The following is a 20,346-nucleotide window of genomic DNA, read 5'->3' as shown; positions in this document are numbered from 1 at the left end:
GAGAAATCATCCGAACTTTTCTTATAAAAATAACAACTCTTTGTTTCCTTCAAACCTAACACCTGCTATTCCACCTGGTTATCAGAAAGGACCCCCTTTTGTTCCACAAGCACCTAAATAGTCAAATCTAGAGATAATGATGGAAAACTTTATGACTGCTCAAGCTCAACAAAACAAAGATTTCAAAAATAAAAATGCTCATACGAATGAAATGATGAAATAATTGGCAAGTAAGCTTGATGCTATGGCTAGCCATAATAAAATGTTAGAAACCTAGATTTTCCATGTAGCCCAACAAGAAGTAACAATAGCAGTCCTAGTTGGAACATTTCCTAGTCGACCACAACCTAACCCAAAAGGCCATGCTAATGCTATTACACTACGAAGTGGGACAAAATTAGATGAACCAGTTGACCCAAGACTCCAAAATCCAGCCATGTATCAAAATTCTGGTAAAGGAACTAAAAAGGTAAACGAACCAACCCATGATGGAAAGGAAGACAAAAATGCAGAGTCAGAAGATAAAGAAACACCTTACGTGCCTTCTCCACCTTACAAACCACCTATACCTTCTCCTCAAAGACTTGCTAAGTCCAAAAATGAAGGACAATTTAAGAAATTCGTAGAACTTCTGAAGTAGCTTAATATCACTATACCATTCACAAAAGCCATTACGCAAATGCCTTCATATGCTAAATTCCTTAAAGATATCTTATCTAATAAGAAAAATCTTTAGGATAATGAAATCGTTATTCTTACTGCTGAGTGTAGCGGTATTATTCAAAATAACACGCCTCTTAAGTATTATGTTGTTCCTTCACATGAGGAACCACATAACAACATTGTTGCCCCTGCCATCAACCGAAACGATTTCGAATTAAAACCTTCGTTGTTATCAGTCGTTCAACAAAACTAATTTTCAGGTAGTCCTATAGACAATCCAAACTTACATTTATCAGTGTTTGTGTAGTACGCAGACACAGTGAAAGCAAATGGTGTCAGTCCTGAAGCAACTAGACTACCTGTTTTACCTTTTTCCTTAAGAGATAGAGCTATAGCTTGGCTCCAGTCTCTACCTTCGAACTCTGTAACCACATGGGACGAGTTGAAGAAAGTCTTTTTAGCCCGATATTTCCCACCAAGCAAGACGGCTATGCTAAGAGCTCAAATCATCGGATTTAAGTAAAATGACAACGAATCTCTTTTATATGCTTGGGAAAGATACAAGGACATGATGCGACTTTGTCCACACCATGGACTTAAGCAATGATTGATTATCCATACTTTCTACAATGCTCTTTTGCACAACACTAAAATGAGTTTGCCCGTTGTAGGCGGCGGTGCTTTAATGGACAAACCATATGATGAAGCATATGAACTCATACAGAACATGGATCAAAATCATTTATAATAGGGAGTTGAATGCACTGCTACCAAAAAACTAACTTCAAAAGGCAGAATGTACGAAGTTAATAGCATTGACCGTATCAATGCTAAAATAGACGCACTTACTCAAAAGATAAAAAGCTTAGCCATAACACCAACACCTATCGGAGTTGCAGTAACACCAAGTTGTGAATTGTTTGGAACCCCTGGGCACACTAATGATGATTGTTAGTTATCGGCTGGTATTCCTACCAACTAAGTAAATTACACTCAAGGAAACCCATATTCCAACACTTACAATCCTGGCTGGAGAAATCATCAGAACTTTTCTTATAAAAATAACAACGCTTTGTTTCCTTCAAACCTAACACCTGTTATTCCACCTGGTTATCAGGAAGGAGCCCCTGTTGTTCCACAAACACCTAAAAAGTCAAATCTAGAGATAATGATGGAAAACTTTATGACTGCTCAAGCTCAACAAAACAAAGATTTCAAAAATAAAAATGTTCATACGAGTGGAATGATGAAATAATTGGCAAGTAAACTTGATGCAATGGCTACCCATAATAAAATGTTAGAAACCCAGATTTTCCATGTAGCCCAATAAGAAGTAACAATAGCAGTCCCAGTTGGAACATTTCCTGGTCAACCACAACCTAACCCAAAAGGCCATGCTAATGCTATTACACTACGAAGTGGGACAAAATTAGATGAACCACTTGACCCAAGACTCCAAAATCGAGCCATGTATCAAAACTCTAGTAAAGGAACTAAAAAGGTAAACGAACCAACCCATGATGGAAAGGAAGACAAAAATGGAGAGTCAGAAGATAAAGAAACACCTTATGTGCCTTCTCCACCATACAAACCACCTATACCTTATCCTCAAAGACTTGCTAAGTCCAAAAATGAAGGACAATTTAAGAAATTCGTAGAACTTCTGAAGTAGCTTAATATCACTATACCATTCATAGAAGCCACTACGCAAATGCCTTCATATGCTAAATTCCGTAAAGATATCTTATTTAATAAGAAAAATCTTGAGGATAATGAAATCGTTATTCTTACTGCTGAGTGTAGCGGTATTATTCAAAATAACACGCCTCTTAAGTATTATGTTGTTCCTTCACAGGAGGAACCACATAAAAACATTTTTGCCCCTGCCATCAACCGAAACGATTTTGAATTAAAACTTTCGCTGTTACCAGTCGTTCAACAAAACTAATTTTCAGGTAGTCCTATAGACAATCCAAACTTACATTTATCAGTGTTTGTGTAGTACGCAGACACAGTGAAAGCAAATGGTGTCAGTCCTGAAGCAACTAGATTACCTGTTTTACCTTTTTCCTTAAGAGATAGAGCTATAGCTTGGCTCCAGTCTCTACCTTCGAACTCTGTAACCACATGGGACGAGTTGAAGAAAGTCTTTTTAGCCCGATATTGCCCACCAAGCAAGACGGCTATGCGAAGAGCTCAAATCATCGGATTTAAGTAAAATGACAACGAATCTCGTTTCTATGCTTGGGAAAGATACAAGGACATGATGCGACTTTGTCCACACCATGGACTTAAGCAATGGTTGATTATCCATATTTTCTACAATGGCCTTTTGCACAACACTAAAATGAGTTTGCGCGTTGTTGCCGGCGGTGCTTTAATGGACAAACCATATGATGAAGCATATGAACTCATACAAAACATGGATCAAAATCATTTATAATAGGGAGTTGAATGCACTGCTACCAAAAAACTAACTTCAAAAGGCAGAATGTACGAAGTTAATAGCATAGACCGCATCAATGCTAAAATAGATGCATTTACTCAAAAGATCAAAAGCTTAGCCATAACACCAGCAGCTATCGGAGCTGCAGTAACACCAAGTTGTGAATTGTTTGGTACCCCTAGGCACACTAATGCTGATTGTTAGTTATTGGCTGGTATTCCTACCAACTAAGTAAGTTACACTAAAGGAAACCCATATTCAAACACTTACAATCCTGGCTGGAGAAATCATCCGAACTTTTCTTATAAAAATAACAACGCTTTGTTTCCTTCAAACCTAACACCTGCTATTCCACCTGGTTATCAAAAAGGAGCCCCTGTTGTTCCACAAGCACCTAAAAAGTCAAATCTAGAGATAATGATGGAAAACTTTATGACTGCTCAAGCTCCACAAAACGAAGATTTCAAAAATAAAAATGCTCATATGAGTGAAATGATGAAACAATTGGCAAGTAAAGTTGATGCAATGGCTACCCATAATAAAATGTTAGAAACCCAGATTTTCCATGTAGCCCAACAAGAAGTAACAATAGCAGTCCCAGTTGGAACATTTCCTGGTCAACCACAACCTAACCCAAAAGGCCATGCTAATGCTATTACACTACGAAGTGGGACAAAATTAGATGAACCACTTGACCCAAGACTCCAAAATCGAGCCATGTATCAAAACTCTGGTAAAGGAACTAAAAAGGTAAACGAACCAACCCATGATGGAAAGGAAGACAAAAATGGAGAGTCAGAAGATAAAGAAACACCTTATGTGCCTTCTCCCCCATACAAACCACCTATACCTTATCCTCAAAGACTTGCTAAGTTCAAAAATGAAGGACAATTTAAGAAAATCGTATAACTTCTGAAGTAGCTTAATATCACTATACCATTCATAGAAACCACTACGCAAATGCCTTCATATGCTAAATTCCATAAAGATATCTTATCTAATAAGAAAAACCTTGAGGATAATGAAATCGTTATTCTTACTGCTGAGTGTAGCGGTATTATTCAAAATAACACGCCTCTTAAGTATTATGTTGTTCCTTCACAGGAGGAACCACATAACAACATTGTTGCCCCTGCCATCGACCGAAACGATTTCGAGTTAAAACCTTCGCTGTTATCAGTCGTTCAACAAAACCAATTTTCAGGTAGTCCTATAGACAATCCAAACTTACATTTATCAGTGTTTGTGTAGTACGCAGACACAGTGAAAGCAAATGGGGTCAGTCCCGAAGCAATTAGTCTACGTGTTTTGCCTTTTTCCTTAAGAGATAGAGCTATAGCTTGGCTCCAATCTCTACCTTCGAACTCTGTAACCACATGGGACGAGTTGAAGAAAGTCTTTTTAGCCCGATATTGCCCACCAAGCAAGATGGCTATGCTAAGAGCTCAAATCATCGGATATAAGTAAAATGACAACGAATCTCGTTTCTATGCTTGGGAAAGATACAAGGACATGATGCGACTTTGTCCGCACCATGGACTTAAGCAATGGTTGATTATCCATACTTTCTACAATGGCCTTTTGCACAACACTAAAATGAGTTTGCGCGTTGTAGCCGGCGGTGCTTTAATGGACAAACCATATGATGAAGCATATGAACTCATACAGAACATGGATCAAAATCATTTATAATAGGGAGTTGAATGCACTGCTACCAAAAAACTAACTTCAAATGGGAGAATGTACGAAGTTAATAGCATAGACCGCATCAATGCTAAAATAGATGCATTTACTCAAAAGATCAAAATCTTAGCCATAACACTAGCAGCTATCGGAGCTGCAGTAACACCAAGTTGTGAATTGTTTGGTACCCCTAGGCACACTAATGCAGATTGTTAGTTATTGGCTGGTATTCCAACCAACTAAGTAAGTTACACTAAAGGAAACCCATATTCCAACACTTACAATCCTGGCTGGAGAAATCATCCGAACTTTTCTTATAAAAATAACAACGCTTTGTTTCCTTCAAACATAACACCTGCTATTCCACCTGGTTATCAGAAAGGAGCCCCTGTTGTTCCACAAGCACCTAAAAAGTCAAATCTAGAGATAATGATGGAAAACTTTATGACTGCTCAAGCTCAACAAAACAAAGATTTCAAAAATAAAAATGCTCATATGAGTGAAATGATGAAACAATTGGCAAGTAAGCTTGATGTTATGGCTACCCATAATAAAATGTTAGAAACCCAGATTTTCCATGTAGCCCAACAACAAGTAACAATAGCAGTCCCAGTTGGAACATTTCCTGGTCAACCATAACCTAACCCAAAAGGCCATGCTAATGCTATTACACTACAAAGTGGGACAAAATTAGATGAACCACTTGACCCAAGACTCCAAAATCCAGCCATGTATCAAAACTCTGGTAAAGGAACTAAAAAGGTAAACGAACCAACCCATGATGGATGGGAAGACAAAAATGGAGAGTCAGAAGATAAAGAAACACCTTATGTGCCTTCTCCACCATACAAACCACCTATACCTTATCCTCAAAGACTTGCTAAGTCCAAAAATGAAGGACAATTTAAGAAAATCGTAGAACTTCTGAAGTAGCTTAATATCACTATACCATTCATAGAAGCCACTACGCAAATGCCTTCATATGCTAAATTCCGTAAAGATATCTTATCTAATAAGAAAAACCTTGAGGATAATGAAATCGTTATTCTTACTGCTGAGTGTAGCGGTATTATTCAAAATAACACGCCTCTGAAGTATTATGTTGTTCCTTCACAGGAGGAACCACATAACAACATTGTTGCCCTGCCATCAACCGAAACGATTTCGAGTTAAAACCTTCGCTGTTATCAGTCGTTCAACAAAACCAATTTTCAGGTAGTCCTATAGACAATCCAAACTTACATATATCAGTGTTTGTGTAGTACGCAGACACAGTTAAAGCAAATGGCGTCAGTCCCGAAGCAATTAGTCTACGTGTTTTGCCTTTTTCCTTAAGAGATAGAGCTATAGCTTGGCTCCAGTCTCTACCTTCGAACTCTGTAACCACATGGGGCGAGTTGAAGAAAGTCTTTTTAGCCCGATATTTCCCACCAAGCAAGACGGCTATGCTAAGAGCTCAAATCATCGGATTTAAGTAAAATGACAACGAATCTCTTTTCTATGCTTGGGAAAGATACAAGGACATTATGCGACTTTGTCCACACCATGGACTTAAGCAGTGGTTGATTATCCATACTTTCTACAATGGTCTTTTGCACAACACTAAAATGAGTTTGCGCGTTGTAGCCGGCGGTGCTTTAATGGACAAACCATATGATGAAGCATATGAACTCATACAGAACATGGATCAAAATCATTTATATATAGGGAGTTGAATGCACTGCTACCAAAAAACTAACTTCAAAAGGCAGAATGAACGAAGTTAATAGCATAGACCGCATCAATGCTAAAATAGATGCATTTACTCAAAAGATCAAAGCTTAGCCATAACACCAGCATCTATCGGAGCTGCAGTAACACCAAGTTGTGAATTGTTTGGTACCCCTGGGCATACTAATGCTGATTGTTAGTTATTGGTTGGTATTCCTACCAACTAAGTAAATTACACTAAAGGAAACCCATATTCAAACACTTACAATCCTGGCTGGAGAAATCATCCGAACTTTTCTTATAAAAATAACAACGCTTTGTTTCCTTCAAACCTAACACCTGTTATTCCACCTGGTTATCAGAAAGGAGCCCCTGTTGTTTCATAAGCACCTAGAAAGTCAAATCTAGAGATAATGATGGAAAACTTTATGACTGCTCAAGCTCAACAAAACAAAGATTTCAAAAATAAAAATGTTCATACGAGTGAAATGATGAAACAATGGCAAGTAAACTTGATGCAATGGCTACCCATAATAAAACCTTAGAAACCCATATTTTCGATGTAGCCCAACAACAAGTAACAATAGCAGTCCCAGTTGGAACATTTCCTTGTCAACCATAACCTAACCCAAAAGGCCATGCGAATGCTATTACACTACAAAGTGGGACAAAATTAGATGAACCACTTGACCCAAGACTCCAAAATCCAGCCATGTATCAAAACTCTGGTAAAGGAACTAAAAAGGTAAACAAACCAACCCATGATGGAAAGGAAGACAAAAAAGGAGAGTCAGAAGATAAAGAAACACCTTATGTGCCTTCTCCACCATACAAACCACCTATACCTTATCCTCAAAGACTTGCTAAGTCCAAAAATGAAGGACAATTTAAGAAAATCGTAGAACTTCTGAAGTAGCTTAATATCACTATACCATTCATAGAAGTCACTACGCAAATGCCTTCATATGCTAAATTCCGTAAAGATATCTTATCTAATAAGAAAAACCTTGAGGATAATGAAATCGTTATTCTTACTGCTGAGTGTAGCGGTATTATTCAAAATAACACGCCTCTTAAGCATTATGTTGTTCCTTCACAGGAGGAACCACATAACAACATTGTTGCCCTGCCATCAACCGAAACGATTTCGAGTTAAAACCTTCGCTGTTATCAGTCGTTCAACAAAACCAATTTTCAGGTAGTCCTATAGACAACCAAACTTACATTTATCAGTGTTTGTGTAGTACGCAGACACAGTGAAAGCAAATGGCGTCAGTCCCGAAACAATTAGTCTACGTGTTTTGCCTTTTTCCTTAAGAGATAGAGCTATAGCTTGGCTCCAGTCTCTACCTTCGAACTCTGTAACCACATGGGGCGAGTTGAAGAAAGTCTTTTTAGCCCGATATTTCCCACCAAGCAAGACGGCTATGCTAAGAGCTCAAATCATCTGATTTAAGTAAAATGACAACGAATCTCTTTTCTATGCTTGGGAAAGATACAAGGACATTATGCGACTTTGTCCACACCATGGACTTAAGCGGTGGTTGATTATCCATACTTTCTACAATGGTCTTTTGCACAACACTAAAATGAGTTTGCGCGTTGTAGCCGGCGGTGCTTTAATGGACAAACCATATGATGAAGCATATGAACTCATACAGAACATGGATCAAAATCATTTATATATAGGGAGTTGAATGCACTGCTACCCAAAAACTAACTTCAAAAGGCAGAATGAACGAAGTTAATAGCATAGACCGCATCAATGCTAAAATAGATGCATTTACTCAAAAGATCAAAGCTTAGCCATAACACCAGCAGCTATCGGAGCTGCAGTAACACCAAGTTGTGAATTGTTTGGTACCCCTGGGCACACTAATGCTGATTGTTAGTTATTGGTTGGTATTCCTACCAACTAAGTAAATTACACTAAAGGAAACCCATATTCAAACACTTACAATCCTGGCTGGAGAAATCATCCGAACTTTTCTTATAAAAATAACAACGCTTTGTTTCCTTCAAACCTAACACCTGTTATTCCACTTGGTTATCAGAAAGGAGCCCCTGTTGTTTCATAAGCACCTAGAAAGTAAAATCTAGAGATAATGATGGAAAACTTTATGACTGCTCAAGCTCAACAAAACAAAGATTTCAAAAATAAAAATGTTCATACGAGTGAAATGATGAAACAATGGCAAGTAAACTTGATGCAATGGCTACCCATAATAAAACCTTAGAAACCCATATTTTCGATGTAGCCCAACAACAAGTAACAATAGCAGTCCCAGTTTGAACATTTCCTGGTCAACCATAACCTAACCCAAAAGGCCATGCTAATGCTATTACACTACAAAGTGGGACAAAATTAGATGAACCACTTGACCCAAGACTCCAAAATCCAGCCATGTATCAAAACTCTGGTAAAGGAACTAAAAAGGTAAACGAACCAACCCATGATGGAAAGGAAGACAAAAATGGAGAGTCAGAAGATAAAGAAACACCTTATGTGCCTTCTCCACCATACAAACCACCTATACCTTATCCTCAAAGACTTGCTAAGTCCAAAAATGAAGGACAATTTAAGAAAATCGTAGAACTTCTGAAGTAGCTTAATATCACTATACCATTCATAGAAGCCACTACGCAAATGCCTTCATATGCTAAATTCCGTAAAGATATCTTATCTAATAAGAAAAACCTTGAGGATAATGAAATCGTTATTCTTACTGCTGAGTGTAGCGGTATTATTCAAAATAACACGCCTCTTAAGTATTATGTTGTTCCTTCACAGGAGGAACCACATAACAACATTGTTGCCCTGCCATCAACCGAAACGATTTCGAGTTAAAACCTTCACTGTTATCAGTCGTTCAATAAAACCAATTTTCAGGTAGTCCTATAGACAATCCAAACTTACATTTATCAGTGTTTGTGTAGTACGCAGACACAGTGAAAGCAAATGGCGTCAGTCCCGAAGCAATTAGTCTACGTGTTTTGCCTTTTTCCTTAAGAGATAGAGCTATAGCTTGGCTCCAGTCTCTACCTTCGAACTCTGTAACCACATGGGGCGAGTTGAAGAAAGTCTTTTTAGCCCGATATTTCCCACCAAGCAAGACGGCTATGCTAAGAGCTCAAATCATCGGATTTAAGTAAAATGATAACGAATCTCTTTTCTATGCTTGGGAAAGATACAAGGACATTATGCGACTTTGTCCACACCATGGACTTAAGCAGTGGTTGATTATCCATACTTTCTACAATGGTCTTTTGCACAACACTAAAATGAGTTTGCGCGTTGTAGCCGGCGGTGCTTTAATGGACAAACCATATGATGAAGCATATGAACTCATACAGAACATGGATCAAAATCATTTATATATAGGGAGTTGAATGCCCTGCTACCAAAAAACTAACTTCAAAAGGCAGAATGAACGAAGTTAATAGCATAGACCGCATCAATGCTAAAATAGATGCATTTACTCAAAAGATCAAAGCTTAGCCATAACACCAGCAGCTATCGGAGCTGCAGTAACACCAAGTTGTGAATTGTTTGGTACCCCTGGGCACACTAATGCTGATTGTTAGTTATTGGTTGGTATTCCTACACTCTAAGTAAATTACACTAAAGGAAACCCATATTCAAACACTTACAATCCTGGCTGGAGAAATCATCCGAACTTTTCTTATAAAAATAACAACGCTTTGTTTCCTTCAAACCTAACACCTGCTATTCCACCTGGTTATCAGAAAGGAGCCCCTGTTATTTCATAAGCACCTAGAAAGTCAAATCTAGAGATAATGATGGAAAACTTTATGACTGCTCAAGCTCAACAAAACAAAGATTTCAAAAATAAAAATGTTCATACGAGTGAAATGATGAAACAATGGCAAGTAAACTTGATGCAATGGCTGTAACACCCCGATAAAATATGATAATTATTTAAATTAAGTTAATAGTATATTTATTAATTTAATTAAATAATTGGATTATTATTGGAATTATTATTATTATTATTATTGGAATAATATAAATTGGAATAATAAAGTTGGAATATATATATAAAGAGTTCCATTTGGTAAAAAGGGTTTTTTCACGTGAAAACCAGAGAAGCGACAGAAAGTGAGAAAAGGGCAAAGAGGAAGAGCAGGAGAAGAAGGTTGAAGAAGGAAGAGCTTGAAGCTAAAGGATTGCCGGATTAACTCAGGTAAGGGGGGTTTATCGTCGTTTAATGGGTATTATGGGTTAACATGTAATGGGTAGTAATAAGCCGTTGAATTGACCCTAATTGGGATGATGAGTGCTGAAAAATTGTGATGAATAAGTTATGTTAAAGCTGTAATTGAATCTATATTTGGGTGAGTTGTGATTTTCCGAACGTGTAGCTTTTTACGGAATTGGAATCGGAGGTCCGGAAGTTCTCCGACGGCGGAAAATGCGGAGAATTCTGCATTCTGCTTCGTGTTAGCGCAGGAACAGCTTTCTGTCTTGCGTTAACCGGTTAACCCAGGGTGTTAACCGGTTAACACTGTTATGAATTGTGAAATATTGCTGTATGTCTTGCGTTAACCGGTTAACCCAGGGCGTTAACCGGTTAACACTGTTAAAATGTGCCAGGAAGCGTGTTCTGTTTGCGTTAACCGGTTAACCCAGGGCGTTAACCGGTTAACACTGTTTGAAAGTAGAAAAACTGATATTTTAAATATTGTGAACAATTGATGGTTGGCCTATATTGGTGTATGATATGGGAGGGATCAATTTCCCGTTGTTTTGAGCAGTGTAGGTATTAGTAGAGTGTGCTAATACTGTGATTGATTATGTGGCATGACATAATATGATTCTGTGATAATTGTATTGATGATGTATGATGGTGTGCATAATGTTGTGAATATATCTATTATGTATGCAATTGTGAATGGATTATTTATGGCTTAGAGTGTGAGCATATGTCCATTGTGGATTGTTGATGGTTGCATGCTAGGTGATTTAGCGTGCATAATATGGCCTTTATGGTGGTAGCTAATTCCCAGGGTGAGGAATTAGTGAGTGAATTATTGTGGATTGTTGTTGACGTTTGCATGCTAGGTGATTTAGCGGGCATAGCGTAGCCCTTGGGGTGGTAGCTAATTCCCATGGTGAGGAATTAGTGATGTGAGTCACTAGGTCTCAAATGAGTGGGACTAGTGAGCTTGGTAGCCGTATCTGGATTTGATCGGTGAGGTTGAACTATATGTTCACGAATAGTCGGTACCGCATGCATGGAGTCTCATTGCATAATGTATGTATGGCGTATAATATGAATGGATGTATTCCAACATTATACGTGTGTTTTGTGTTTGTGTTGAATATGATTGTGGTTATGAGTTGGTGTTGCCGTTACTGAATGTGTGATTTGATTAGGGTGATGAAAAATGTTAATTTACTTAGCATTACATGATATTTTATAATGCTTATTATATCGATTGAGGAACTCACCCTTACAACTATGTTTTCAGGTAACGAGCAGTGATTGAGTAGAAGCTAGTGATTGGAGTCTAGCGTAGTTCATTAGTGAGTCATGCTCTGGTAGATGTAACATCGGGACGGGATGTTTTACTTGTTTTCATTTGGTTGTTGAACAACTTTACATGTAATGTGTTACATGGCTTGTATGTTGTTAGATTTCTATCCGCTGCGTATGATGCAAATGTTTTATTTTGATAAATAAATGAGCATGACAAGATATTTTGGTGAACGGTGTGAAGTGTCAAGTGTGACACCCTTAATTGCATATCTACTCTGATTTATGTTTGGTTGTTTTAATTAAATATTTGGGGTATTTTAGAAGGGTGTTACATTAGTGGTATCAGAGCATAGTCGGTCGAGTCGAGTCGTAATTATTCTGTTTCCCTGTATGGGATAGGTGTTGTGTAACCCTATCAGTACTTATTGTTTTAGCTTGTTGGGCTTTCAGAATAGAGATGGCAGGAAGAGGTAGAGACGATGCTGCGATTGCTGAGGCTCTGGGTATGCTAGCTGGAGTACTTGGAGGGAATCCGAATGTTGTGGGAATGGGAGCTGCTCGTCAACTGAGTGAATTCCAGAAGAACAATCCTCCAATATTCAAGGGAGCATACGATCCAGATGGTGCTCAGAAGTGGTTGAAGGAGATCGAGAGGATCTTCCGAGTGACTGAGTATGCCGATAACCAGAAGGTCAGGTTCGGTACGCATATGCTGTTAGAGGAAGCAGATGATTGGTGGGTTGCTACCCGCACTGAGTTGGAAGCTGCTGGGAGTGCTGAGATCACTTGGGTGGTGTTCAGAGAGAGATTCCTGAGGAAGTACTTTCCAGAGGATGTCAGAGGAAAGAAAGAGATAGAGTTCTTAGAACTGAAGCAGGGCAATCGGTCTGTTACTGAGTATGCTGCTAAGTTCATAGAGTTGTCAAAGTATTACACTCCCTATGATGAGGCCACTGGGGAATTTTCGAAATGTGTGAAGTTTGAGAACGGGTTACGTCCCGAGATCAAGCAGGCTATTGGGTATCAGCGGATTAGAGTGTTTTCTGATTTGGTTGACTGTTGCAGGATTTTTGAACAGGATACCAAGGCCAGAGCGGAGAGCTATCAGCAGAGGGTTGATAGGAAAGGCAAGAATCAGAATGATCGTGGGAAACCGTATGCAGCTGGCAAAGGTTTCCAGAGACAGAGTGGGATGAGGAGACCTAGTGGGGGAGACTCCAGTGCCCCTGCTAAGTGTTACAGATGTGGTCAGGCTGGACATCGTTTCCATGAGTGTACCAGTACTGAGAAGAAGTGTTTCAAGTGTGGCAAAGGTGGTCACTTGCCGCAGAGTGCCGGTTGAAGACTATGACTTGTTTCAACTGTGGAGAGGTGGGTCATATCAGTCCACAGTGTCCTAAGCCGAAGAAAGAGAACCAGTCAGGAGGCAAGGTTTTTGCTTTATCGGGTTCTGAGACTTCTGCAGATGATCGTTTGATCCAAGGTACGTGTTATATTAATGGCTTTCCTCTTGTAGCTATTATTGACACAGGTGCGACTCATTCCTTTATATCTTTGGATTGTGCTGTGAAACTTAAATTAGAGATATCTGAGATGCATGGAAGTATGGTGATTGATACTCCTGCGAAGGTTCAGTGACTACTACTTCAGTTTGTTTAAATTGTCCTTTGAGTATTTTTGGTAGAGACTTTGGAATGGACCTCGTGTGTCTTCCACTAGTGCAGATTGATGTTATCCTGGGTATGAACTGGTTGGTGTTTAACCGAGTTTATATCAACTATTTTGATAAGACTGTGATCTTTCCTGAGATTGAGGAAGGAAAGAGTTTGTTTCTATCAGCAAGGCAGGTGAATGAGGCAGTAGCAAATGGGGCAGAGTTGTTTATGCTGTTAGCGACTTTGGAGGCTAAAGATAAACTGGCGATTTGCGATCTAGCCGTGGTGTGTGATTTTCCTGATGTGTTTCCTGAAGAAGTGAATGAATTACCGCCAGAGCGTGAAGTTGAGTTCTCGATTGATTTGGTACCTGGTACTAGGCCGATATCGATGGCTCCGTACCGTATGTCTGCTGTTGAGTTAACTGAATTGAAGAGTCAGCTGGAAGATCTGTTGGATAAGAAATTTATTCGTCCGAGTGTGTCACCGTGGGGTGCACCAGTGTTATTGGTTAAGAAGAAAGAAGGTACTATGAGGTTGTGTGTGGACTACAGGCAACTGAATAAAGTGACGATCAAGAATCGGTATCCTTTGCCGAGGATTGATGATTTGATGGATCAGTTGGTTGGGGCGAGTGTGTTCAGCAAAATAGATTTGAGATCGGGATATCATCAGATACGTGTGAAAACTGAGGATATTCAGAAGACTGCTTTCAGAACAAGGTATGGACATTATGAGTATTCTGTAATGCCTTTTGGTGTGACTAATGCGCCTGGGGTATTTATGGAGTATATGAATAGGATTTTCCATCCGTACCTAGACAAGTTTGTTGTGGTGTTTATTGACGATATTTTGGTGTATTCGAAATCTGAAGAAGAGCATGCCGAGCATTTGAGAGTGGTTTTAGGAGTTCTACGAGAAAAGAAGTTATTTGCTAAACTGTCTAAGTGTGAATTTTGGTTAGAAGAGGTTAGTTTTCTTGGTCATGTGGTTTCAAGAGGTGGTGTTGTTGTTGATCCTTCTAAGATAGAAGTGGTATCTAAGTGGGAAGCTCTGAAGTCAGTTTCTGAGATAAGGAGTTTTCTTGGACTTGCAGGTTATTATAGGAAATTCATTGAGGGATTTTCTAAGTTGGCGTTACCGTTGACGATGTTGACTAGAAAGGGGCAAGCGTTTGTTTGGGACTCAAAATGTGAATAAGGTTTCCAAGAGTTAAAGAGAAGGTTAACTACTGCTCCTATTCTGATATTACCAAGTCCGTCGAAACTATTTGAGGTTTACTGTGATGCTTCATTGTTGGGTTTGGGTGGTGTTTTGATGCAGAATAAGCAGGTTATAGCTTATGCTTCGAGACAACTGAAAGTTCATGAGAGGAACTATCCGACACACGATTTAGAGTTGGCAGCTGTGGTATTTGTTCTGAAATTATGGAGGCATTACTTGTACGGGTCAAGATTTGAGGTTTTCAGTGACCATAAAAGTTTAAAGTATTTGTTTGATCAGAAGGAGCTGAATATGAGACAGAGGAGATGGTTAGAGTTTCTGAAGGATTATGACTTTGGTTTGAATTACCATCCGGGTAAAGCAAACGTAGTGGCTGATGCATTGAGTCGGAAATCATTGCATATGTCTATGTTAATGGTTAAGGAATTGGATTTAATTGAGCAGTTTAGAGACTTGAGTTTGGTGTGTGAGAGTACTCACAATAGTGTTAAATTGGAAATGTTGAAGTTAACGAGTGGTATTCTGGATGAGATTAGAGAGGGTCAAAGATCCGATGTGCTTTTGGTTGATAAGTTGACTCTAGTGAATCAAGGTCAAGGTGGTGAATTCAGAGTTGATGAGAATGGTGTTTTGAAATTTGGTAATCGGGTGTGTATTCCGGATGTTACCGAACTTAAGAAGAGTATTCTGGAGGAAGGACATCGTAGTGGCCTAAGTATTCATCCTGGGGCTACGAAGATGTATCATGATTTGAAAAGGTTATTTTGGTGGCCGAGAATGAAAAGAGAAATTGCGAGTTTTGTTTATTCTTGTTTGACTTGTCAGAAGTCAAAGATTGAGCATCAGAAGCCGTCTGGGCTAATGCAACCGTTGGCTATTCCAGAGTGGAAGTGGGATAGTATCAGTATGGATTTTGTTTCAGGTTTACCGAGGACAAATAAGAATTTTGAAGCTATTTGGGTGATTGTTGACAGATTGACAAAATCGGCTCATTTCATTCCGATCAGAATGGATTATCCGTTAGAGAGATTAGCTGAGTTGTATATTGAGAAAATTGTAAGTTTGCATGGTATTCCGTCGAGTATTGTTTCGGACAGAGATCCTAGATTTACATCGAAGTTCTGGGAAGGTTTGCAGAGGGCTTTGGGAACTAAGCTGAGATTGAGTTCTGCATATCATCCGCAGACTGATGGTCAGACTGAGAGGACGATTCAGTCACTGGAGGATCTTTTGAGGGCTTGTGTTTTGGAAAAGGGAGGTGCTTGGGATTGTTATTTACCTTTGATTGAGTTTACCTACAACAATAGTTTTCATTCGAGCATTGGTATGGCACCGTTTGAAGCTTTGTATGGTAGGAGATGTCGGACACCTTTTTGTTGGTATGAGTCCGGTGAGAGCGTTGTGGTTGGACCGGAGATTGTTCAACAAACTACGGAAAAGATTAAGATGATTCAGGAGAAGATGAGGATTGCTCAGAGTCGTTAGAAGAGTTATCACGACAAGAGGAGGAAGTCACTTGAGTTTCAAGAGGGAGATCATGTGTTTCTTCGTGTTACTCCGATAACTAGGGTTGGTCGAGCTTTGAAGTTGAAGAAGTTGACACCTCGATTTATTGGTCCTTATCAGATTTTGGAGAGGATAGGAGAGGTAGCCTATCGTATCGCTTTACCGCCGTCGCTTGGGAATTTGCATGAGGTTTTTCATGTGTCTCAGTTGAGGAGGTACATTCCTGATCCGTCGCATGTAGTCCAAGTAGATGATGTACAGGTGAGAGATAACCTGACTGTTGAAACATCACCTATGAGGATCGAGGATCGAGAGTTGAAGCAGTTGCGGGGTAAAGAGATTGCTTTGGTAAAGGTAGCTTGGGGAGGACCAGCAGGTGGCAATGTGACTTGGGAACTTGAGAGTCAGATGAAGGAGTCTTATCCAGAGTTTCGCTTGAGGTATGTTTTCGAGGACGAAAACTCTTTTAGTGGGGGAGAGTTGTAACACCCCGATAAAATATGATAATTATTTAAATTAAGTTAATAGTATATTTATTAATTTAATTAAATGATTGGATTATTATTGGAATTATTATTATTATTATTATTGGAATAATATAAATTGGAATAATAAAGTTGGAATATATATATAAAGAGTTCCATTTGGTAAAAAGGGTTTTTTCACGTGAAAACCAGAGAAGCGACAGAAAGTGAGAAAAGGGCAAAGAGGAAGAGCAGGAGAAGAAGGTTGAAGAAGGAAGAGCTTGAAGCTAAAGGATTGCCGGATTAACTCAGGTAAGGGGGGTTTATCGTCGTTTAATGGGTATTATGGGTTAACATGTAATGGGTAGTAATAAGCCGTTGAATTGACCCTAATTGGGATGATGAGTGCTGAAAAATTGTGATGAATAAGTTATGTTAAAGCTGTAATTGAATCTGTATTTGGGTGAGTTGTGATTTTCCGAACGTGTAGCTTTTTACGGAATTGGAATCGGAGGTCCGGAAGTCCTCCGACGGCGGAAAATGCGGAGAATTCTGCATTCTGCTTCGTGTTAGCGCAGGAACAGCTTTCTGTCTTGCGTTAACCGGTTAACCCAGGGTGTTAACCGGTTAACACTGTTATGAATTGTGAAATATTGCTGTCTGTCTTGCGTTAACCGGTTAACCCAGGGCGTTAACCGGTTAACACTGTTAAAATATGCCAGGAAGTGTGTTCTGTTTGCGTTAACCGGTTAACCCAGGGCGTTAACCGGTTAACACTGTTTGAAAGTAGAAAAACTGATATTTTAAATATTGTGAACAATTGATGGTTGGCCTATATTGGTGTATGATATGGGAGGGATCAATTTCCCGTTGTTTTGAGCAGTGTAGGTATTAGTAGAGTGTGCTAATACTGTGATTGATTATGTGGCATGACATAATATGATTCTGTGATAATCGTATTGATGATGTATGATGGTGTGCATAATGTTGTGAATATATCTATTATGTATGCAATTGTGAATGGATTGTTTATGGCTTAGAGTGTGAGCATATGTCCATTGTGGATTGTTGATGGTTGCATGCTAGGTGATTTAGCGTGCATAATATGGCCTTTATGGTGGTAGCTAATTCCCAGGGTGAGGAATTAGTGAGTGAATTATTGTGGATTGTTGTTGACGTTTGCATGCTAGGTAATTTAGCGTGCATAGCATAGCCCTTGGGGTGCTAGCTAATTCCCATGGTGAGGAATTAGTGATGTGAGTCACTAGGTCTCAAATGAGTGGGACTAGTGAGCTTGGTAGCCGTATCTGGATTTGATCGGTGAGGTTGAACTATATGTTCACGAATAGTCGGTACCGCATGCATGGAGTCTCATTGCATAATGTATGTATGGCGTATAATATGAATGGATGTATTCCAACATTATACGTGTGTTTTGTGTTTGTGTTGAATATGATTGTGGTTATGAGTTGGTGTTGCCGTTACTGAATGTGTGATTTGATTAGGGTGATGAAATGTGTTAATTTACTTAGCATTACATGATATTTTATAATGCTTATTATATCGATTGAGGAACTCACCCTTACAACTATGTTTTCAGGTAACGAGCAGTGATTGAGTAGAAGCTAGTGATTGGAGTCTAGCGTAGTTCATTAGTGAGTCATGCTCTGGTAGATGTAACATCGGGACGGGATGTTTTACTTGTTTTCATTTGGTTGTTGAACAACTTTACATGTAATGTGTTACATGGCTTGTATGTTGTTAGATTTCTATCCGCTGCGTATGATGCAAATGTTTTATTTTGATAAATAAATGAGCATGACAAGATATTTTGGTGAACGGTGTGAAGTCTCAAGTGTGACACCCTTAATTGCATATCTACTCTGATTTATGTTTGGTTGTTTTAATTAAATATTTGGGGTATTTTAGAAGGGTGTTACAATGGCTACCCATAATAAAACGTTAGAAACCCATATTTTCGATGTAGCCCAACAACAAGTAACAATAGCAGTCCCAGTTGGAACATTTCCTGGTCAACCATAACCTAACCCAAAAGGCCATGCTAATGCTATTACACTACAAAGTGGGACAAAATTAGATGAACCACTTGACCCAAGACTCCAAAATCCAGCCATGTATCAAAACTCTGGTAAAGGAACTAAAAAGGTAAACGAACCAACCCATGATGGAAAGGAAGACAAAAATGGAGAGTCTGAAGATAAAGAAACACCTTATGTGCCTTCTCCACCATACAAACCACTTATACCTTATCCTCAAAGACTTGCTAAGTCCAAAAATGAAGGAAAATTTAAGAAAAGCGTAGAACTTCTGAAGTAGCTTAATATCATTATACCATTCACAGAAGCCATTACGTAAATGTCTTCATATTCTAAATTCCTTAAAGATATCTTATCTAATAAGAAATATCTTAAGGATAATGAAATCGTTATTCTTACTGTTGGGTGTAGCGGTATTATTCAAAATGGCACGCCTCTTAAGTATTATGTTGTTTCGTCACAGGAGGAACCACATAACAACATTTTTGCCCCTGCCATCAACCGAAACAATTTTGAATTAAAACCTTCGCTGTTATCAGTCGTTCAACGAAACCAATTTTCAGGTAGTCCTACAGACAATCCAAACTTACATTTATCAGTGTTTGTGTAGTAAGCAAACATAGTGAAGGCATTTGGTGTCAGTCCCGAAGCAATTAGACTACGTCTTTGGCCTTTTTCCTTAAGATATAGAGCTAGAGCTTGGCTCTATTCTCTACCTTCGAACTCTGTAACCACATGGGACGAGTTGAAGAAGGTCTTTTTAGCCCGATATTTCCTACCAAGCAAGACGGCTATGCTAAGAGCTCAAATCAACGGATTTAAGTAAAAAGACAACGAATCTCTTTTCTATGCTTGGGAAAGATACAAGGACATGATGCGACTTTGTCCACACCATGTACTTAAGCAATGGTTGATTATCCATATTTTTTACAATGGTCTTTTGCATAACACTAAAATGAGTTTGAGCGTTGCAGCTGGCGGTGCTTTAATGGAGAAACCATATGATGAAGCATATGAACTCAGACATAACATGGATCAAAATCATTTATAATAGGGAGTTGAATGCACTACTAACGAAAAACTAACTCCGAAGGGCAGAATGTACGAAGTTAATAGCATGGACTGCATCAATGCTAAAATAGATGCACTTACTCAAAAGATCAAAAGCTTAGCCATAACACCAACAGCTATCAGAGCTTCAGTAACACCAAGTTGTGAATTGTGTGGAACCCCTGGGCACAGTAATGTTGATTGTCAGTTATTGGCTGGTATTCCTACTAACCAAGTAAATTACACTCAAGGAAACCTATATTCCAACACTTACAATCCTGGCTGGAGAAATCATCCGAACTTTTCTTATAAAAATAACAACGCTTTGTTTCCTTCAAACCTAACACCTTTTATTCCACCTGGTTATCAGAAAGGAACCCCTGTTGC

At 38.9% G+C, this 20,346-nt stretch overlaps 1 non-coding gene across 1 annotated transcript; it reads right to left on the bottom strand.

The window, feature by feature from the left end:
• Positions 1 to 9,622: 9,622 nt before the first annotated feature.
• Positions 9,623 to 9,729, bottom strand: LOC127124714 (small nucleolar RNA R71). The gene has a single exon (XR_007804175.1). It is a non-coding gene; the product is annotated as a small nucleolar RNA R71 (small nucleolar RNA).
• Between the last annotated feature and the right edge of the window lie 10,617 nt (positions 9,730 to 20,346).

The sequence above is a fragment of the Lathyrus oleraceus genome, chromosome 2 (assembly GCF_024323335.1).
Source record: "Lathyrus oleraceus cultivar Zhongwan6 chromosome 2, CAAS_Psat_ZW6_1.0, whole genome shotgun sequence".
NCBI classification, from domain to species: Eukaryota; Viridiplantae; Streptophyta; class Magnoliopsida; order Fabales; family Fabaceae; genus Lathyrus; species Lathyrus oleraceus.
This window is presented reverse-complemented; position numbering and strand designations above follow the sequence as displayed.